Below are 7,259 nucleotides of genomic sequence, written 5' to 3' on the forward strand. Positions count from 1 at the left end.
TGGTGTCAGTGAGGACCCAGGAGGGCCTGAGGGCTGAACTGTCCCTTATTGCCTGAGTCCTTTATGTTCTCAGTACCTCAAGATGCCCATGGCAAAGGAAAATAAATTCTCTGAAGTACTGAGGGGACACCATTGGGTTCAAGGCGTCAGAGGGCCTCAGAACCCCCCCATCCCCAAACCCGCAGAATGAGGACCCCAGTCATCGAGCTGTGACCCGCCTCTCCCCGCTTAACACAACTGGAAACGACCCCAAGTGTGGGAGCCATGGGATGCTGGTAGCAAGAAGTGGACCAAACAGGACAGTGGGTTTGGCCCGGACCCGTCAGAGGAGGCGGAGAGCGAGGGACGGGAACCGTAGCAGCAGGGACAGCAGAAGCAGGGTGGCCGGGCCACTCCGACCTGCGGCGCGTCCGCCCGCTGCGCACCCGAGGGAAAGACCTCCGACAGATGAGGTCCTCCGTCCGGGTGGCTTCTCCCTCTCCCGCGAAGCCCCAATCCCCGCAGACAGCGCTCAGCCCGAGACGGGGAAGCGGGACTCGCGTCCTCTCGCCTTCCGCGCTGCGCGGCTCTCCAGTCCCCAGACCCTGGAGGAGAGGACGTGAGCCCGGGTGGCGCAGGTCCCGGCCCCATTTTTCGCGAATGCACTCCCTGCCCCAGACCAACCCGCTCCGGGAGCCCTCTCCCCTCCCCTCCCCTCCCTTACTCACCCCCGGCGCGGCCGCGCGGTCCAGGAGGCGCCGCCCCGCAAGGGCGGGAATCGAGTCAGAAATTCAGGCTCAAAAAGCGAAGCGAGCGGGGCCTCCGGACGAGAAGAAAACTGGGAGTAGGGGCAGGATCCGGTGAGCCGGGAATTCTCCCGGAGAGGCTTCCCTTTTCAGCTTACCTTTCAACAAGACGCCCCCCTCCCATGCCCTCCCCTACAATTTGGAGCTCGCCCGCCGGCCCGGCCCCCTCCGCCGGCGCCCGCACGCCCCGGTCCCGGCTTCCCGTCGCCGGGTCCTGGCGGGCCCGTGGTGGGTGGCGGACTCCCCCGGCCCGAACTCCTCCACTTGGAGCCAGCCCGAGTGCCTCCCGAAAGGTGCGGGAGGCAAAGCCACCGGAATCCCCCCGAGAGAGAAGTGGGCGTCAGCGCCCCCAGCCCGGGCGACGCCCCCCACCGCACCAAGGGAGGCCCCGGACTGCGCAGAGCTCAGCACCTACCTGCCTGGGTGCCTCCTCCCGGCTCGCTCCGCTGCCCTGGCCGCTCGGTTGGGTCCTGGGGGCCCCCAACTTGCGCGTGCCGTGGCGCTGCGTACGGGGTGCTCTGCTTTCTTCCTTGCTCCGGCGCGCTCCCCCGCGCGTCGCGGTCTCTGTCTTCCCGCTGGAGTTGGCGCTCCGCCCCTGCTGTTGAGCACGGCGCCTCGGACCCGGCCCGGTGCGCCCCGCCCCGCGCTCGACCCCGCCCTGGCGTCCCCAGCCCGCCTCCCTCCGCTCAGTGGCACAGGGTGGGCGCTGCGCTCCTGCACCTGGTGTGCCCCGGGCGCGGGGCGCGCGCAGTTCTGACTGCGTTGGCGCGGATCCCCAGTCCGCCGGGTTGGCCGCTCGCAGGGGCTTCTGCGTCCTCGCACCCGAGTGTGAATGGGACTTCAGTAACTGGGGTTAGAGGGTGCGGATTCCGAGGAAGCGGCAAGGTCCTCAGTGCCCCGCCGAGGCGCCTCGCGGGGGTCGCCAAACCGAGAGTCCGGTCTTCGGCAGGAGCCCCGTGCTAGGGTCCGCTCCCGCACAAGGCTACTCCTTCAGGAGGAGGCTGGGGTACATTCCGTTGTGCCCGAGAACTGGTGCTGGGGAGACTTTGAGGGTGCAGAGTGGGCCCTTTGAGGTGGGTGGTGGTGGAGGAGGAGGCCCCCGGGGAGGAAGCTGGGGATCCCGGGCAGGTTGCCCTGCTGAAATCTCCTACCCTGAAGTCCTCACCAAAAGCCTGCGATATCCATATCCACCACTGCCAGATTCCTTGGCCTTTCAAAGACCATCCCAACTGGGCCTCCGCCTGTCTGGAGCCCTGTTTCCAGAGCCCTCCACCTTGCTTCCGCCAGGCTCTGATTTTAGGCAATTTCTATTACTTCTCTGGTCCTTGGTTTTCTTACACAGATTGGGCAGATTCTTTATTCGGATTGGGAAGGAAGAAATAAAATGGTCTGTGTTGCAGATGGCATGATGTCTGTAGAAAATCCGAAGGAATTGACACAAAAAAACTTCCTGGAACTAAGAAATGATTATAACAAAGTTTCAGGATACAAGGTTAATATTTAAAAGTCAAACGCTTTGGAGCGCCTGGCTGGCTCGGTTGGTTAAATGTTGGACTCTTGATTTCCACTCCGGTCATGATCTCAGGTTTGTGAGATGAAGCCCCCATGGGGTTGGAGGTGGAGCCTGCTTAAGATTCTCTCCCTTTCCCTCTGCCCTTCCCCCAACCTCTCCCTCCGACCCCCCAAAAAGTCAAATGCTTTCCTAGACACCAGGAATGAACAAGTGGAACTTGGAATTAGAAATACTATTTACATCAGTAGCCCCCACAATAAAATATTTAGGTATAAATCTAGCAAAATATGTACAAGGTCCATATGAGGAAAACTACAAAGCCCTAATGACAGAAATCAAAGAAGAACTAAATAAATGGAGAGATATTTCATATTCACAAATAGGAAGACTCTATATTGTCAAGATGTCAGTTTTCCCCAGCCTGACCCCAGCCTATTAGAGTCAATAAAATCCCAATCAAAATCCAGCAAGTTATTTGGTGGGTATCAGCAGATTCCAAAGTTTATATGAAGATTCAGAATAGCTAACACTGAAGGAGAAGTCAAAGTTGGAGGACTGACATTACCCGATACCAAGACTTCCTATAAAGCTACAGTAATCAAGGCAGTGTGGTATGGGTGAAAGAATAGACAAATAGACCAACGGAAGGGAACAGAGAGCCCAGAAATAGATCCACATAAATATAGTCTTTTGATTTTTGACAAAGGAGAAAAGGCAGTACAATGGAGAAAAAGTCTTTTCAACAAATGGTGCTGGAATAATTAGACATCCACATGTAAAAAAAATCAATCTAGACACAGACTTTATAGCTGTCGCAAAAATTAACTCAAAAGGGATCACGGACTCAACTGTAAAATGCAAAACTATAAAACTCCTAGAAGATAACATAGGAGGAAATCTAGATGACCTTGGAATTGGTGATGGCTTTTTAGATACAACAACAAAGGCAGGATCCATAAAAGAAAGAATTAAGAAGCTGGACTTCATTAAGATTAAAAATGTCAGCTCTGCAAGAGACACTGTCAAGAGAAATTAAAAGGCAAACCACAGACTGGGAGAAAATATTTGCAAAAGACACATCTGATAAAGGACTTTTACCCCAAATACACAAAGAACTTTAAAAGCTCCTCAATAAGAGAACAAACAAACCAATTAAAAATTTGGCCAAAACCTTCACTGACACCTCACAACAAGATATACAGATGGTAAATAAGTACATATCATCAGGGAAATGCAAATTAAAACATCAATGAGATACCACTACATACTTATTAGAATGGCCAATGTCCAGAACATTGACAACACCAAATGCTGGTGAGGATGTGGAGCATCAGGAACTCTCATTTGTGGTGGGAATGCAAAATGGTACAGCCACTTTGGAGGTTTGGTGGGTCTTTACAAAACTAAACATATTCTTACCATAAGATATAGCAATCACATTGCTTGGTATTTACCCAAAGCAGTTTGAAATTTATCTACACAAAAACCTGCACATGGGCATTTATAGCAGTTTTATTCATAATCACCCAAATCTGGAAGGAACCAAGATGTCCTTCAGAAGTTGAATGGATCAATAAACTGGAGTACATCCAGAGGATAGAATATTATTCAGTGCTAAAAAGAAGTGAGCTATCCATCAAGTCATGAAAAGACACAGAAGAACCTTAAATGCATATTACTGAGTGAAAGAAGCCCATCTAAAAGCCCTCCTGCTGTACCATTCCAACTCTATGACATCTTGGAAAAGGCAAAACTATGGGGACAGTAAAAAGATCAGTGATTGCCAGAGGTTAGGCAAGAGGAGGTGATAAATAGTTGGAGCATGGAGGACTTTTAGGACAGTGAAACTACTTTAGATGATATTATGATGGTGGATACATGTCAATTACACATTTGTTCAAACCCATAGGATGTGCCACAGAAGGAGTGAATGCTAATGTGAATTATGGGCTTTGTGGGTGATGATAATGTGTCAATGTAGGTTCATCGATCACAACAATTGTACCACTCTGGTGTGGGATGTTGGTAATTAATGGGGGAGGCTTTGCATGTGTGGGAGCAGGGGGTGTATGAGAAATCTCTGTACCTTCAGCTACATTTTGCTGTGAACCTAAATCTGCTCTAAAGAATAAAGGCTATTTAGTAAAGTGAGTACAGATTTTCTGGAGCTTGATTTGTTCATACATATAAAAAGCCTTGGAAATTCTATATCCTTTAATGCAGAAATTATATTTTAATGAGTTTTTCCTGTGGAAATAGTGAATGGAGCAGTTAAATATTTCACTCCAAAGACGTTGAGAGCAGCATTGTTTAGTGTAACAAGGAACTGGAAACAAAAAACCTGAACTTCCCATACTTCCACAGTTGATTAAAATGTGGTTAAAAATGTCTTTTATAAAAGACCACATTATCATTAAAATTTTTTTGAATCAGTAAAAATTCACATGATTCAAAAATCAAAACATACACAAAATGATACATTGAGGAGCATCCCTCTCACCCCTGGCGCCCTCTATTTTTTCCCCTTGCAACTTTTATTTTCTGTTTATTCTTCAAGTGTTTCTTTTGGTCAATTCAATGATATATTCTCATTTATTCCCCTCAAAGAAGTCTCCATATCAAAATATGGAGTCCTACTTCCTTCTTTTTCCTTTTTTAGTCTGTTGTGTGGATATGCTACAGGTTTTTTTAAGTTCTCTGTTGCTATAGACACATTGGCTTAATATTTTCAAACTATGCCTGTTAAATTACAAATTGGGTTATTTCCCAATTTGGGGCTAATACAGTGCTATACATAATGTTATGATATAAAATTGCCAGTGCTTCGGTAAATAACTTTGTATGTCACATCTATTTGTATATGTGCAAATGACAATAAATTGGGTAATAAATTCCTAAAATGGTATTGCTGAAAGCAATAATAATAAAAGAAATAATAATAATAATAAAAGCATTTGTAATTTGGGTAGATATTGCCATGTTCAAGTCCATAGGGGTCTCGCCATTTTGCACTTCCCACGTAAGCAGTCTTTGGTGGAAGTGAGTGCCAGGGGCTGCACCTGAGTCAATAAACAAATATCTGTTGAAGCCCTAAGAAGGCAGTCATCAGAAGCAGGATTTCTCAGCAATGCTGGTTTCTCACACTTGACCTGAGGGTGTGCTCTCAGTCATCCCAAGTATGGTAGGGAGGGGCACTGTTCCCAAGAAAGTCACCTCCAGTTATTTTTCTGTGTCTCTGTGTGTCTCTCATGGAGTAACTAATCATCAAATTAAGAAGCTGCCCTTGTTATCAACTGTAGACACATTTTTAGGTAAGCTTTTAAATTACTTTGCAAGTAAATGTAATTAAGCTCTATGAATTATTGTTGGAAAAAGTGGGATATAATTAATGGTTCAAGGTGCGTTTTGGCACTGGCTTCTACCCTGCATTCCATCTACCCAGTTTTCACAGCATTCTGGAAGGAGTGGCTCTATAAGACATGCTGGTTGACTCACCTGATCCAGGTAGGGTATTTTTCTCTCTCTGGTTTCCGTCTGCTTCCCGGGGGCAGTGCCAGGAAGATGATAGCTGGGAGTGAGATGAGGCATCAGGCTGTGTCCACCAGCACACTCCCTACCTACGGAAGGAGAGACAAGAACATGGGGCGCCTGGGTGGCTCAGTCAGTAAAGTGTCTGCTCTGGGCTCTGGTCACGATCCCAGGGTTCTGGGATCAAGTTCCACATCAGGCTCCCTGCTCGGCGGGGAGCCTGCTTCTCCCTCTGCCTGCCGCTCCCCCTGCTTGTGCTCTCTCTCTGTCACTATCTGTCTCTCTCTCTGTCAAATAAATAAATAAAAAATCTTAAAAAAAAAAAAGAACGTGATAGTTTGCATGAAAGCTAGATTTTTGGTTAGAAATTTGTGATTGCTTTAAAGACTTTTGGAAAGTTTTCAGAGCCCTCAGAAGGAGGCAGTATTAGGGACAGGGTGGGTTGAGAGAGCAAAGTCCTTGGAAGAAGCAGGTTATCAATGGTCTTGGTAAAGGAAATATTAGTTAATACAACCCTCTTGGTGGGAATGGCATTGTTCTCTGGAAGGATGGATGAATAAGAGGACTACGACCCGTAGATTATCAGAAAGATCGAGGGCTTTCAAGCCCTCCTGGGGCTTGTTCCTCCTGGGCTTCTCCGTCTGGGTAAAGGCCCAGCTGCTCGCATGCTGTCTCTCCCTGAGCTCAGGGAAGGACACAAACTCCTTCCTCAGGTATGTTGTTGTTCCTCAGGCTCCCAAATCCTTTTGGGGGCCAACATGGGGAGCAAATTCACATAATGTAGAAAGTCAAAGGTGAAATGCCTCCTCTGTCCCCTCTCCACAGTCCAGGCCCTTAGAAGTGACCCCTGTTATCTGGACTTCATCATATACATTCAAATGTCAACCACGCTAAACTCTGGCGATGCTTGGGCTCACGGTGGGAGGAGGAGTCAAGGGAGGGAGGAAAGCCATTTTCACTATGGGTGACATAGGTCTGTGAGATATTTAACTTGAATAGTAAAAGGAATGTGACTTGGTTCATGCCCCAAAGTCAAAGTAGGCTGCCTGAGTTTGGGTTCCCCTAAAAGCAGAACCTGAGATAAAGATTTGAGGACACTGAGTTTACTGGGGAGGTGTTCCCAAGAAATGATGTTAGGGGAGTAGAAAAGTGGGACAGGGAAGGGACAGGACCCAACAAGATGCTGTGAAACCATGCAAGTTACCACCGAGGGCAGACGGAACTTAATTGTGGGGGGCGGGAGGGGGTGGAACTCTGGGACGAAGCACGGAGCAAGCTCCCCAGAGTTCTACCAGCAGAGGGGGTGCGGGAGCTCACCGTCATCTCCGGAGAACTGTTCCCGCGGGAGGGGTGTTAATTCCCCAGTCGCTTCAGTCGGCCTGGCCCAAGGGCAGAGGAGAACCTTGGGATCAGAGCGTCCTCCAGCAAAGAGA

The 7,259-nt window shown here is 48.8% G+C and overlaps 1 non-coding gene across 1 annotated transcript; it reads right to left on the minus strand.

Moving 5' to 3' along the window:
* Positions 1-7: 7 nt before the first annotated feature.
* Positions 8-1,515, minus strand: LOC102737383 (uncharacterized). Its single transcript, XR_014148947.1, has 3 exons — positions 1,201-1,515; positions 708-817; positions 8-584 (listed from the first exon to the last, which is right to left on the minus strand). It is a non-coding gene; the product is annotated as an uncharacterized LOC102737383 (transcript).
* Positions 1,516-7,259: the final 5,744 nt, after the last annotated feature.

The sequence above is a fragment of the Leptonychotes weddellii genome, chromosome 10 (assembly GCF_054177405.1).
Source record: "Leptonychotes weddellii isolate Sample4059 chromosome 10, ASM5417740v2, whole genome shotgun sequence".
Lineage (NCBI taxonomy): Eukaryota > Metazoa > Chordata > Mammalia > Carnivora > Phocidae > Leptonychotes > Leptonychotes weddellii.